General features: G+C 38.1%; 1 pseudogene; it reads left to right on the top strand.

Moving 5' to 3' along the window:
* The first annotated feature begins 1,676 nt into the window (after positions 1–1,676).
* Positions 1,677–16,094, top strand: part of LOC132226765 (solute carrier family 25 member 16-like) — a 45,938-nt pseudogene continuing 31,520 nt past the window's right edge.

The raw sequence follows: 16,094 nt of genomic DNA, 5'->3' as shown, positions 1-16,094 counted from the left end.
GTGGGTATATAAGAACTATTTGTCAATTTTATCCTCTGCTCATATGTGAGCATATCTATCATGTAAATCTAGACTCAGAGCATCTGAATTTTTGTGTTATGAGGAGTCCACTGACCAATTTTGTTTTCATCTTGAAAAGAGAAAAATGAAGAAAGAAAATTGTACTCCCTTTCTTCAACCAATGGAATAATTTGGCCATTTACCTGCTTTCATAGGAGAACATAACCTCATTCACTGGGGAATAGTTCTTGTAATCATTTTAAATTTTCTTCCTGAGTTCTGAGTAAAATGTGCCTCATTCTATGCCCCAAAGTAGATAATATCACTCAGCCAATCCATCAGTATATTGAGTTCAGAGTATATAACAAGGAAAGGGAAAGAGCAATATAAATGTCCATTCACACTTAGCTAGGGGCATGGTCATACAGTAATGCTAATAAAACCAGACACTGAAAACTGGAAATAAGCCATAATATGAATAATATACTTTCTTATGAAAAATAAAACCTCCATGATACCCCAGACAAAATCAAGCGATTCTGTTTCTATTCTACTCTTCTAGTTACTTCTAGTTGCTATACCCCCACCCCCCAACCTTCCAACCCAACCCAAGCAATCTGGGATCCTAGTTAGCAAATAGCAAACATAAGTGAATTTGATGGTCCTAATTTGGCATCTTCTTTTAATTGCTTATATAACCTCATTGTTCACGTACTTTATCATATTTTTATTTGTTTGACAATTTCTAATAACACTAAAACATCATTGAGTTTGTAGGTGTTGTTGTAAGTTAACAGAACCACTGCCCTCTTTCATTATCCCCATGCACATCTTTCTGAATGTTGAGTTCTCCATATGTAGCACTGTGCCGAAGCCTATGGCAACGGTTTATGACCTAAATGTAGATGCATTATGTAGGTTAAGAGTATGACCTTTGGAATCACAGTTGAGTATGTTTTAAACTTATATCAGCCACTTACTTTCTAACTACCTCAGTTTTCTCACTTTGAAAATATAGATACCATCTATTGAGTAGAGTGCATTTTAAAAGTCAATGACATAATTCACGTAGGGCATTTAACATGATGCCAAATTTGTATAAAGCCCACAAAACGGTATGATATCATTACTATTAGCATAGCCCATGCTTATTTTAAAGCATACCACATTGCAAATGTATCACTAAATGGAGGTCAATGTGTAATCACCAACCATGATGCAGGCAAAGGAGGGTTCAGATAACACTTTTCATTGTTGTTTCTTTATTTGCCATTTCTAGAAGATGTTTCCTTCACATGAGGTACATTTAAGTATGTTTATATTTTTCCATAATAAATATTCTGCATTTGGTTTGCCACAATCCTAGTATTTCTTCCACTCTTTAAGTATATATATATATATATATATATATATATATATATATATATATATATATTCTCTCCAAAACCTCTGAAAATACAATTGTAATCTGTTCTATGTAATAGATAAAGATTCTAAAAATCATTTTTGTTCATTGGTTTCCTAGCAAAATGCAAGGAACTAAGGTAGTGAAGGGGAGAAGCTTTGCTATAAGGATGGAAGAAAACAAACAAACAAACAACAACAACAAAAAACAACAGAAGAAAATGACCTTGAGCAGTGGCTTGTTTTTTAAATACCTTAAAGGAGACCCAGTCATGAAGCACAAAGATGCTACAAAAACAGGTAAGAGGAACAAACTCAGAGCCTGGCAGTTTAGCCCAAGATAGGAGCAGGCACATATCTCCAGTGGCAGATTCAATGAAAGTAAATAAAAACTAAGAAGAAGCCATGCTGGCATTGCTCAGTGTTTGAGCATGGGCCCATGAACTCAGGTCAGGGTTAGATTCCTGGTCAGGGCACATGCCCAGGTTGTGGGCTCACTCCCCAGTAGCAGGCATGTAGGAGGCAGCCAGTGCCAGTCAATGATTCTCTCTCATCATAGATGTTTCTATCTCTCCCTCTGTTTCCCTTCCTCTTTGAAATAAATAAAAATGTATTGTAAAAATAAAAAACTAAGAAAGAAATAGTGTTTAGATTAGAACTATATGCCATGTATTAATATTTTATAATTAGTTTTACTGGAGATCATAGTAATTCTTGAATGATTGTTAAAAGGTCTCTATTATAAAATATCATTGAGTTATTATTCATGTGACAAAGCTCTGTTTTGATAAGTAATTATATTATTAGTTGTAGAATTACTGACAAGTAATATATTTGAATCACTTCATTTAAAAAAGTGTTTATAAATACATGTGAATCTATCTACAGAAATATCAGCATTCGATGAAAAATAAGATTATTATATACTCAAGAAGTAGGAAAATTATAATATTTCTCTCTTTTTACCTGATTAAAGAAAAGTGTAGAGACTATAATATATATATTGTTCAATTGTGTCCTGGTAATAAATAGTTTAATACATACAAAACAAAATTTAGAAGACAATTTATGTAGTGATAACTGAATGCAAACATTTGTTTTGCAAAACACAAATATAAAGTGTAATTGGGCTCAGATTATCCAGAAATACATATATTCACATTTAAATTTTTACTTATATGTATGTCTATATTTGTATCCAGATTATTATTACTATTAATATTTTAGCCCTAACTGGTTTGCCTCAGTGGATAGAGCGCCGGCCTGCAGACTGAAGAGTCCCAGGTTCGATTCTGGTCAAGGGCATGTACCTGGGTTGTGGGCACAACCCCAGTAAGGGGTGTGCAGGAGGCAGCTGATCAATGTTTCTCTCACATTGATGTTTCTAACTATCCCTCTCCCTTCCTCTCTGTAAAAAATCAATAAAATCTAATATATGTAAATATTTTTATAAGATACTAGAGGCCCGGTGCTCATAATTCATGCACCAGTAGGGTCCCTAGGCCTGGCCAGCAATCAGGGCCGATCAGGGCATTCCAGCTGCCAGTGGGGCCTTCCTCCTTTATTTTGCGCCACCCCCTGGTGGTCATCACACATAATGGCAGGTGATAGAACTGGTCTCACAGTCGAACTCCTGTGGGGACACTCTGCTCCTAAAAAATGCCCATTGTAATGCAAAGTAATCAGTGTAACATTAAATTTTATTTTCAATAAATTCTTTAAAAGATACCAGGATTCTTTCTTTTTATTCAATTTTATCACTATGTCTTTACTCAATAGTTTTTATATCATGTTGCTTTTTTTTCATTTTCTCTACATTTTCTTCTTTCTTTCCTTTTCTTAAAAAAATGATTTCATTTCCTCTCTGTCACATGATTCATTCCCTCATCTTTAGTTTAAATGAAGAACAATAAAATTAATTTAAAAACAACATAAATATCCTGTTCATCCACGTAACTATAACATGATCTCCTCTACAAAAATTTTTACTAACTCCCCATCTAAAGTGGCATTTCTTGTCATTCTTTATTTGTATATGGTTAAATATTCTTCCTAATACTTATCACATCCTAACATTTACATGTGTGAAAAATTTACATATATGTGAACATGCATATATTTCAGGTTATTTAATCAATTTATATAATCCTTACTAATACTTATTAATTAAATAAATTATGTCAGGCCCCTTTTTTACGACAAGCTATTTATATTTTGTTTTTCAACTTTAAAATCTATCAGCTATAAGTAACAAAAATCTAATGAATAGGAGCTTAATTATGCAGAGATTTATTACCCCACTTACCAAGAAGTAAGAAGGGAGTGGTTGCTGGCATCAATTTGCTCAACAAAATCATCCGGATCTGTTTTTTTTTTCTTTTATTCTCATCTACAACCATAGCCTTTGCTGTTTCGTCCTTCTTTTGTCCCTTGTGATTGCAGTAGGACTACCACATCTTTAACATCAAATCTATATTTCAGGTAAGGGTAGCAAGATAAAGACATTCTTTTCCACCTTTGTAAAGCAGTAAAAGTTTTGCCAAAAGTTTCCTAGTAGACTTGCACTTAAGTTTTGCTGGCGGAAACTAGACATTCCTTCTCCTTGAACAAAGCCAAGGGAGAAACCCATTATAAACCCATTTGGCTGGACAATAGGCTGTGCCACAGTGGTGTCTTCTATACTTTACTCATATTCCCAGCTCCTGGCCTCTGTGAGGACTTTGGCACTTTAATTTATCTTCCTATTACTGTGCCAAGTACTGTCAAATAGTTTGAAATAGAATTAAATTGGATCATCTTTTCTGTGCTTTACCTTAAAAATGGCCCACCCGTTTCCCCTTGGCACTAACAATGATTGATTTAGAACAAAGGAAGAAAGAAACCATACCATCAGTCCTTCTTAGCAGTTCTGAATCGTTTGTTGAGCTAAACAGTATCTAACAATCTTTTTATTTGTCAAGCTTTCCTTACAAATGTAGCCACTGATAGCAAAGTTCTTTTCTTATGACCTGTGAATTCTTTTTGATTTTTAATTCTGCCAAAGACATTGAATAAAGCATCAAATATTTACCAGATTTTAAAAAAGTATTAAAAGTGATGAAGTACATGAAAGCAACTTCTTTTTCAAATAAAATAATTATAGCACATCTGGCATCATTTCTGCTGGCCCTGCCCTGCTGATTTTTCTCCGTAGGAACTTGGGATTCCAGATGTTGCCGATGCAGTTGGATGGTCACCCACAGTCTATCACCCTAAGGCACAAGGACCAGAGCCAAAACTGACTCAAAATTTCTGATGCCAAAAATTTTCAGAACAGCTGTGATACCTTGAAAAACAAATAATCAGGTCCCGAATTATCAAAAGTCAACTTTATATAAGTTGTTTTATTTATAAAAATATGAAAAGAGGTTATAAATTGCTTAATTTGTTTATATAAATTACCTATAAATTTTTATTATGAATTTTTTTACTCACCATAAGCTAGTGTCATAAGTATTATCTCCCAAGTTATTCTCTAGATTCAACAGAAAATTATTTTATTTGAAACAGGGTATTATATATATATACTAGGTACTTTTGTGAATCCAGAAAGTAAGATTGCTCAAGGTATTATGAAACACATATTGTATTTTACTCTGAGTTGAGATTTTACTTAAAGAAATAAATATATGTAACCATGTTAATATATGTATTTTCTGTGTATGATGCTACTTTCACTGCATCATGATTCTTCTTCTCTCATACCCAGAATAAAATGCATAAACAATTTTTCCAGAAAACCCAAGGTTTAGGCTTGTTAGTGGCCCTTTTCCTACTTTATCAAAATACCATTTGAAACCATTTTCTTTTCTTGAAAACAGACCTAAAGTACTGTATTTCTCTTTTATTTCCTTCTATGATGTTTGACTTCCCTGCTAATTTCTTCTCATAATATTAGTGATGAAAATAAATTAATTAAACTGTTAATTTAATTACTTATTTGTTATTATCAAAAGGTATGATTAAAAATGAAATAATTTTGTAATATGTTTATATATTATAATTCATTTCATTTTTACTTCACCCATAACTTGTGTATTAGTTTTCCATTGCTGCTAAAACAAATTACCACAAACTTAGTGATTTAAAATAACACAAAGATCTTATTTTACTCTTCTGGAGTTCTAAAGTCCTAAAATCAGTTAGTCAACAGGGATGCATTTATTTTGGAAGCTTTCTCTCTTTGTACCCAACACCCCCCTTACTTCTACCATCACATCTTTTTTTTTTTTAATTCTCACCCTCCTGACTATCTCCTTTTATAAGGATCCTTGTGATTATATTTGACCCTCATAGATAATCCTAGATACTCTCCTCATCTCAAAATCATTAACCCAATTTCATCTGATAAACCCCATTACTGTGAAAAATTACATAGTCACAAATTTGTGGGATTAGGGTGCAGACATCTTTTGATCCCCATTAATGTCCTACCTAGCCTTCCTTTTAAATTATTACATAAAATCTATAATAATAAAAGTGTAATATGCAAATCGACCAAACCACCAAATAGCAAAACAACCGTCCAGACAACCACACTATGACATGCACTGGTGCCAGGCCAGCCAAGGCAGGTGCAAAACAATTGGTTGGGGAACCTCACCATCGCCCTACGATCGCTTGCAGAGGGAGGCCCAGACCACCCTCTGCGTGGCCATCAATGGTAGAGCCCCGGCCAGGGGGCAGGGCCTCCCTCTGCTGGGCGATTGATCTGGGGGCCTTGTGATTGATCGCCCCACAGAGGGAGTCCCAGCTACTGGCCAGTGACACTGTGGTGGGTGTGCGGGGCCAGCCAGGAATTGCCCCACAAAGGGAGGCCCAGGCCAACCAAGCTATCACACTCCATTCCTGTCGCCTGCAGAGGGATGCGACCAGTGTCAGGGGAGGGGGGTTAGCACTGCACAGATGGCAAGCAAAGGCAGTGGTGGGGGTGGGGCTAGCTGTCAGCATCCAGGGGGATGGGAAGCCCCAACAGGCCCTGATAGCTAGCCAGGCCTAGGGACCCTACCTGAGGGGCCCCGGATTGCAAGAGGATGCAGGCCAGGGTGAGGGACATCCCCCTTCCGTGCATGAATTTCATACACCGGGCCTCTAGTTATTATATAAAAGGGCCACCTCACATAACTAGCTGTCACCAACTAGATGCTAACTACCTAGAAATGAACAAAAATATGTACATAGAGGAAACAAATAAAGAAATAAGATATATATGTAGTCAATTTTGCATTCTTTATTCATAGAATAACATATTGATCCTTCTTTAATCATTCTTCGTGATTTGATTTTCCTTAATCACAGAGATTGAGATGTACAAGATTATAAGAAGAAAGTGGCAATGCAGAAGGAGTTGTGACATGTAGAAACTAAGAGCCTGATAATCTTCCTGGGGCCAAGGTTTAAATTCCAAAGAATCAACTTCCTCAAGTCATATGAAAAATTTGAGTAATCATGCATAAACCCTATAAAATTTTTATAATATATACAAAGACTGTGGATTAACAAAACAAACTCTAGAACATAGGAAAGATAAAATTATCATAAAAGTCAAAATTTACCCCATTTAAAAAACTTAGCAGAATGATTTACATTTGGGAAATATTTTTATGTAAATGCCTTCAAGACAAGTAATTATTTTGTTTAAAACAGGAAGCACTTGCTATCTGAAATTTTCACTTATATGAAATATGGAACTAGTGATACCAAATACCTGCAGTTTTCCTCTGTTACTAAACTGGCAACATTACCTTTGTGTTATTGAATAATTTGCTAATAATTTCATAATTGTACACCTAAAAGAACAATTACATGGACAGTAGGAATATGGAAAATGACATTTAAAATATAGCTTATAGAGTGGGTCTTCAACCTTGAAACCTGAACAAAGTTTCTTGTTATACATTAGGTTGAAGTGAAACCTTCATCTGGGCTCTCAAGAATAGACACGTTTGACTAAGACGATACAGAAATTCTGTTTTACTAATCAACCATTTATCTTGCTTGTATCAACCTATCGTAAGTATATTTTAATTGACTCCAATTGCATGTTGAATTTTATGTGTGTAGGAATAAATTAAGAATATGGTTCCCCCAAGTGGGACACAGGCCCTGCCACCACCCCAGAGCAACACCCCACCAAATCGCAGTCGACACTGCTGAGACCCCATGGCACAAAATGCAGCCCACAGCCCAGCCCAGCCCGGAAATGGTGGCTGTGGGTGCTGGGTAATGATGTCATGTAGCAACACCCGGCTTCCTCTCCCTAGTGACTAGCCTCCTTGGAGTTTATTCAGCCCAGGGACACAGCTTGCTTTAAAGCAAGGTGCGAACATTTTACACTTTAACCAAATGTCTGTGAAGTGTTTTCCCGTGCCTCATCTCATTTGATCCTCACAGAAGTCCCAGAGTAGGTTGATAAGAGACTGTGTGGAATCCTATTTTCATTATCCAGAAAACAGGATTAAGAAAGCTTAGAAACATCACCTAACTAAAAAGAAATAAGAAATGGCTGCCCTGGCCAGATTGGCTCACTGGATAGAGCGTCGGCCTGGGGACTGAAGAGTCCCAAGTTCGATTCCGGTCAAGGGCATGTACCTTGGTTGCAGGCACATCCCCAGTAGGGAGTGTGCAGGAGACAGCTGATAGATGTTTCTCTCTCATTGATATTTCTAACTCTCTATTCCCCTCCCTTCCTCTCTGTAAAAAATCAATAAAATATATTAAAAAAAAAAAAAAAGAAATGGTGGACCTTGAAAATGACTTCAGGTTTTCTCACTGGGCAGAATATAGCCAAACACTGCTGCAGTGAAATATTTCACCCTTTGTTCTCCCTGCATGATCTAAAATAATAATCTTCTTCGTGTTGATATTTACTGCTGTGTTTCTGACAATTACCTGAAAGGGAAGTTGGGGGGCTTCACTGGGCTGGGAAAAGTTTGTCTAAATCATTAAGCACGTTTATTCTATAGCTATAAAAGGCTAAGTTGACTGGCACATGCACAATACATATAAAGCTCTTGCTGGCACCAATCGCACATGTATGTTTCAATCTGTCATTGTTGATCTTGAATTTGGTTGACACTTCTATTATAGAGAAAGGGCAAATAGCGATATTAAAATATTTTTTAATTAATTTCCTTTCAATGTGCATGAATTTGTGCACTGGGCCATAGTTTAATAATAAAAGGCTAATTTTTCATCAGCTCTAATTATTATAAAATTTTCTTCTGATAGTGATAGAGATAGTTGTATACATTATTTTAATTATTGATTTCACTTTAAATTAATAGTTTGAGGTATACTTTTTTATTTGGCCTTTCACGAATCTCTAGTTATCTTTATCAATTTACTTTAGTTTATAGTTCTGTTATGAAAAGTTTAATTTGACTATATATTTTTCTTTCTCATAAATTTGTGATATAAGCAATCAATCTTTACCCTCCATCATGCTGCCATGAATTACATCAGTTGTGAAGTGAGAAGAATATCAGTTCAAATGCTTGATTGTGCAATATGCACATTATAATAGGAGAGTTACCTTAGTTTCTGCTTATTTATCATTTTCAAACAGTCTTTTAAAAAGACATAAGCAGATGTCAGACATCTGCTAGTTTCAGGTGACAAGTCATTTTGAGAGAAATAATTTAAACATTTAAGGTAAAAATAAAAATGCTTAGTTACTTTAAGTTAACATAGAACTCTAAAGATTATTAGAATAAGAATTTCCTTTCTAAAGGTTTTTATATGTTTTGGACAAGCAGACATATGTTTTACAGGCTTTATATGCACGTCAAGGATAAAGAGAATGGATGATAGAGAGAAAATAAGGATGAAGTATTTGAGTTTTAACCATGTATATTATCCTCAATGACTATTCTAAATTCCTTGAGACTATTTAACTAAAACCCAGGTTCAGCTGCCTGCCCCAATGAAAGCCAAACTCATGATACAGGTGGTGGTGAGAAAGGAAAGAGGTTTATTTAAGTGTCAGCCACCTGAGAAGATGGAGGACTTTTGTCCCTAAGCCCATCTCCCCACCTCAAAGCAGGCATAGGTTTTTATAAGGAGGGAGAGGGAAATAAGAATAAAGAAATCAAGGGGGAGGGGGTTGAAAAGTTCTCTACATGTAGGCCAACACAGTCTATTCTGATAAGGACCTTGAAACTGGTCAAGTGATGGTGTGTATCATCCTGATTTTTGTTTGAAAGTCAGAAAATCAACTGGAGCAGGAATGCCTGATGGTCAGACTCTGTATCTTCTAAAGTTAGTTCCCAGGATTCTCATACAAACACACTGTTTATCTACAAGCCACATAATAGTCAGAGTCAGCACTTACAGAAACAATTTGAAAATAATGATGGGGTGGTTTACAATTCCCCACTAGATTAATAAACCTAAATGAATTGATGTGGGTAGAAGAAATGCACACAAGGAAGCATGATATTTGTTTCTCTGTAAGTGATAGGTAAGGACAATATTGTGCATGTTTGGATTTGGGGACCAGAAAGATGGGCTAAAGTAATTCAGGCTAACATTTATTAACTGGGTTAAATGTTTTATATGGTTTATCCTATATAATAAAAGGGCAGTATGCAAATCAACCAAATGGAGGAATGACTGGTCACTATGATGCGCACTGACCACCAGGGGGCAGATGCAAAACACTGGAGCTGCCCCCTGGTGGTCATTGGACTCACACAGGGGGAGCGCTGCTCAGCCACATGCAGTGGCAGTGGCGGGGTTAAGGATGTCCGACTGACGGCTTAGGCATGGGGAGAGGGCCTAAGCCATCAGTCAGACATCCACAGAGGGCTCCTGGACTGCAAGAGGGTGCAGGCCGGGCTGAGGGATCACCCCACCGCCCCAGTGTATGTATGTCATGCACCGGGCCTCTAGTCTTATATAATTCCTTTTCAATGCTGTATTACTAGACTCTAGCATTATTTAAATTTCAGAAGTAATATTACTGGGGCTATGCATGGTAAATACTATATAAACAGTCATATTGTTACTGGAGGGATACTTTCAAAGGAGAAATTTAGCAAGAGTGACAATATCTATTAGAGTGTCAAGTGACAGTATACTATTGGAGATGCAAAGAGAGTGGGTGGGCTGTCGGGTAGCAGCTGTCCTGAAGTCCTTGCTAAGCCTCCATATATTTCCTTGGGTTCAGAAAAGACTAGGCTTTCTTTTAAACTATCCAATCTTTTTCTGGATTTTTCAGGGGCTTGTGCCCTTCTCCAACCCAATCCTTTTCCAAGATTTTCTCAGGCTAATCTCCTCCCCTTTTATGACATCATTTTGGTTCTTAACGCACATGCCTCGCGCTCTGCTTCTCATTTGTCTTTTATTGTGCATGTACTCAGTGAAAGGAATTCCAGCTTGCCGTTTTCTCCCTCCCCTTCCTAATACAGCAGAGCTGTGTCAGTTGCCTCCAAAGTGACTGAAAGGCTGTCTTTCTTGCCTAGGCAGGATGATGTCCAGGAAGAGGTAGTGTACTCTCTGGGGTGACTGTGAAACTGCTGTTTTCCCACTTAATAAGACTTAGTTTGCTCTCATCTTTTTCATTAATAACCAACTAACTGTTTAATCTGACAATATAGCTAGTAAGCACCAGAGATTTGGGATTTGAATTTATTTATATATTCAACAAATGAATTAAGCAGGTGCCAGGACACAGAGGATACAAAGTCCTACCATCATTGATTATATATACTACTAGAGGCCCAGTGCATGAAATTCATGCACTGGTGGGGGGAGGTCGCTCAGCCCAGCCTGTGCTCTCACAGTCCGGGAGCCCTCGGGGGATGTCTGGCTTCCAGCTTAGGTCTTCTTCCCATGGGGAGTGGGCCTAAGCCAGCAGTCAGACATCCTTAGTGCTGCTGTGGAAGTGGGAGAGGCTCCCACCACCGCCACTGTGCTCACCAGCCTTAAGCCCGGCTTCTGGCTGAGCAGCACTCCCCCTGAGGGAGCGCATTGACCACCGGGGGGCAGCTCCTGCATTGAGCGTCTTCCCCCTGGTGGTCAGTGTGCGTCATAGCGATCAGTCAATTTGCATATTAGCCTTTTATTATATAAGATAGTTGGAACCATAGAGTAAACTGATACATAGTTAATATATCCAGTGGGGTAGATAGCTGGAAGAAAAACAATGGGTAAACATAGGGTAAGGAATTAAAGGAATAAGATACCCAAAGTAGGGACATTTCATGCAGAGAAATTAGCAAGTGTGTTCAAGAAAAAGCTAGCAGGCCAAGAGGCCAGCATTAAGACTCGGATGGTGATAGGTGTAGAAACTGATCAGATGAAGCCCATGATAATATATGGTCTGGTCTTACAGGCCATAGTGGGTACTGATATAGGAACACATTGGATAATTTCAATCAGAGAAGAGTCATACCATGGCTTACATCTAGAAAGAATCTCTCTGCTGACTGTTGGTAGAAGTCGTACTAAAGAAGGCATGGAAGTATAAAAAGGAAGGTCAGATAAGAGGCTAACTAACTGTCTGGGAGACAAAATATGTCTGCATGAATGAAAATCGGTGGTGGAGCTGTTCGAAATTTGCAACTGTTTTGAAAGAATCTCTACAAGTTTTTCTGGTGTTTTTATTTTGAACATTGATGAAAAGTAAATAGAGATGCCAAGTAAGAATTTAATATTAAAGTCTGGAGAACTCTAACATAAAAATCTTGATAAGGACAGAGATTATAATTGGAAAGACCTCTGCCCTGGGTATGGATGATATGCCTGGAGAAGGCGTGCAGGGGCAGCAGGGATGGCAGGGATAGGATAGAGCCACAGGCAAGACGTCAGAGGATGCTGATATTTAGTATCAAGCAGAAAAGGAAGGGGTGGTAAAGGAAGTGAAGATAGAGTGAGCAGTGAGTTCAAAAAGAAACAAGTAGGAAATACTAGCTTAAAATCAAAGAAAGATGACTGAATTTAGTCTAATTTAGTTTAATATCATGAAATAATTGGTGAACTTTGTTGACTAACATGAACAGCATCAACAGAAAAGTGGGGAACATAAGTTAGCCTGAGGTGAGTTAGAGTGAGTGAGCAATGAAGAAGAGAAAGAGCATGTACAGATAGCCCTTGCAAAGCTTAAAGCAGCAGTAGCTGATATGCAGTGTGTGGGTGAGTTTTGTTGTTGGTGTTGGCATTTTGGGGGAGGGAGTTATTTTTATATTCAATTTTGTAAGAGGTGGACTAATCAGAATAAAACAATGATTAGTGTTATAAGAAAAATGAGAGTGAATAGGGAGCAACATTATTCTGAAAGCTGGAGGTAATATGATTCAAGGAACAGAGCATAAGAGACAAGAGGAACAGTTGTTTTTTTAAAAAAGTAAAGGGCCTTTTTCCTTCCTATTAAAGTAGAAGGGAAGAAGGAGCAGTGGTGGACACGCAGGTGTGCAAGATACAGAGGCTGTATAATGCCTTCCCTCCCTAAATCTCCTTCTTCTAATCCCTCCAATTTGTGACTGTTACTTTACATATAAAAAGGGTCTTTGGAGGTGTGATTATATTCAGATCCCTGAAATGGGGCGCTAACCTGGTTTATCCTGGTGGGCTAAAATGTGATCTGAGGGCATTTAAAAGGAGGCAGGATGGTCAGGATAAAGAAGGAAATAGGAAAGTGGAAGCCGAGATCCCAGTAACGCCAATGCTGGCAGGAGCCCATGAACCAAGGAATGCAGGAAGCCCCTAGTAGCGAAAAAGACAAGAAAACAGAATCTCCCCTACAGTCTTGAGAAAGAGTGCAGCCTTCTTGATATCTTAGTTTTATTCCCTTAAGCCACACTTTCGTAATTCTAGCTTCCAGAACCCCAGGAATATAATCTTGTGTTGTTTTAAGCCACAGAGTGGTAATTTGTTGCTACAGAAAACTAGGTTTGATTGTGAGAAGGTAAGTAAACCAAAACTAAGCACTTGTTTCCTAGAGAAGATGGTATCTTCTGAGATGAAATAGAGGAGAGAGAATGGGAGATAAGAGGACAGAAGAGCAATCCAAAAAAATTTTCATATAAAAAACTGGAAAACATAGCCAAAAAGGAAAAGTAATTGAGTCTCTCATGAAATGAAAGAGAAAACAGCCTGACCTATTGTGTTGGTTTTCCTATCCAATATTCAAAAGCTTGCATGCAGAATAGAGGCATTTGTTCTGACTCATCCAGAATTTTTTTTCTAGTGGAGTAAAACGGAGTGTAGGATACACAAGTGATTTGAAAACACTGGCTGGAGAGTGAGTTTTATGATGAGCAATCAATCAAGTCTCGACAAGAAATGCTGAAGCTAGAAAGGGTTGATGAATAGTGCTCACAGAGGTGACATCAAATGGTTTAGAACTAAACCGGTTGATGGTTTGTAGAAAGGAGGGGGACTGAATGAATGCACAATCACAGAAAACAGTAATCAGAGAGTAGGTAGCAGTGATGAGCAAAGAAACAGAATTCAGGATTTTGGATGATTTATCATGTTCATTTTACTTAGTGTATGAAATCACTAATAGTAATGCCTAATTAGAGAAAAGAGAAAATGATTTGAGTCAAGAACAAAATTTATCATTCAAGGAGAGTAAATCAACACAAATTCAACATAGGGCAGCAAGTAAAGGGTGGATAAGATGGAGTAGTGGCATTTTTCAGGTGGAGCAGATGTTATTATAAAGAAGTAATTTTTCAAAAAGCAGGAATTAATGATTTGGAAATTATCAATGAGAAACAGGGATGATATTATTGCTATCTATTTATTTATTTTTTTAAAATATATTTTATTGATTTTTTACAGAGAGGAAGGGAGAGGGATAGAGAGTTAGAAACATCAATGAAAGAGAAACATCAATCAGCTGCCTCCTGCACACCCCCTACTGGGCATGTGCCCGCAACCAAGGTACATGCCCTTGACCGGAATCGAACCTGGGGCCTTTCAGTCCACAGGCCGACGCTCTATCCACTGAGCCAAACCAGTTAGGTCTATTGCTATCTATTTAGATGAGTGTGTGTATATGTGTGTGTGTGTGTGTGTGTGTGTGTGTGTGTGTGTGTTGGTTTTTAAAAACTGCACGAAAGCAGCTGTTAAAAATAATTTGTGAGATAATGATTTTAAAAACTTCTTTCATAAACTGGACATGCCACAACAATAAAGCACAGCAACATAATATTACTCAGAAATTCTATGTACCAATCATTTATTTTTACTAGAAATTTTCAGAGAGATAGAACAAGGAAATTATTATGCATAACTATGGGCTCAGTGCACAAATTCATACACCTTGAAAGGAACTGTGGGCAGTGATGCTGCAGTGGGCACAGGGGCGGGTCTTGGCCCATCCTCCGGCACCCAACCCAGCCCCTCCCACCACAACCCCCTGACCCTTGTCTGCCAGCAGCCCTGCTCCCACCACTGCCGCTCCCACTTGCTGATGGCGCTGACCCCGCTTGCACCCACTGACGGCACAGAGTGATTGGGGCCAGTGCCAGCAGTGGGTGCGAGTGGGGCCAGCAGAAATGGGGGGAAGTGGAGAAACCCTCATTGGTGATCAGGGCCTACAGCCGCAGCTTGCACCTGCTGATGGTGCTGAGTGATTGGGACTGGTGCCGGACACCGGCACTGGGTGCAAGTGGTGGCTCCAGTGCCAGCTGCAGGTGTGAGCGGGGCTGGCACTGGCAGTGGGTGAGAGCAGGGCCAGGGCCAGCAGCAGGTGAATGTGCCAGGCAGGACTGCGGCATGCAGGAGCAAAGAATTTTTAGTAACCACCAGAGGCTCGCCCCGATGACAGTGACCGGCACCCCGCTTTGGTCTGGTGCCCCACTCACCTGCTCCACCACCCCGCCACGGCCAACACCCACCATGTTCTACACACGCCCCCTGGTCGTTAGAGCACATCATAAGACTGATTGTTCGGTTGTACCACCAATGGGTCTATTTGCATATTAACCTTTTATTATAAAGGGTAATCTGACAAGGATCTGCTTTAATTTATTCAATATATAAAAATTTCTAAAGGTATGCTTACAAATAGATGCTGTAGTATGCTTGATCATCTGTTTTAATTTATATACCATCTCATCAGAGATCTCAGAGTACTTCTACCAATTGCAATACTAAAATTGATGCTAAAGAAATAAAACACACCAGAGGAATAAATCAAAGCATGCAATGGAGTCTTTATCACACCCTTAGGTAGAATGGTTTGGGACAGATATGGACCTTAAAGAATTAATGGAATCCTCAGGCGCAGGCCCTTCACAAAAAAATCATTTCTATTACATTTTGGCAGCACAGAATTTGAATCTTGGGGATTTTTAGTAGACCATAAAATTCTCAATTAATTATGTTAATTAAAGCATTTTAACTGAAGCAATCATTAATCCTTGATTAAACATAAATCAATATCTCATTTGTAAACCGGGGGGCTATTTACATTGAGAGAGGGGATAAGTTCATCAAGTAAGATGGGACAGATTTTAACAAGAAAAATTTAGTTCCATAACTAAAATGAAGCTACTTTAAATGTGCTGCAACTTTTGAAATTGCAATTTTGTTGGTTGGCATTGTTACATGATTAATATATCTAAGCATGTTTCCCTAGTGTGGCATTGCTGTAGTCTCCACTGGAAATTAGTTATGTTATAATTATTCTGTTTAAA

This window comes from Myotis daubentonii, chromosome 2 (genome assembly GCF_963259705.1).
Source record: "Myotis daubentonii chromosome 2, mMyoDau2.1, whole genome shotgun sequence".
Lineage (NCBI taxonomy): Eukaryota > Metazoa > Chordata > Mammalia > Chiroptera > Vespertilionidae > Myotis > Myotis daubentonii.
This window is presented reverse-complemented; position numbering and strand designations above follow the sequence as displayed.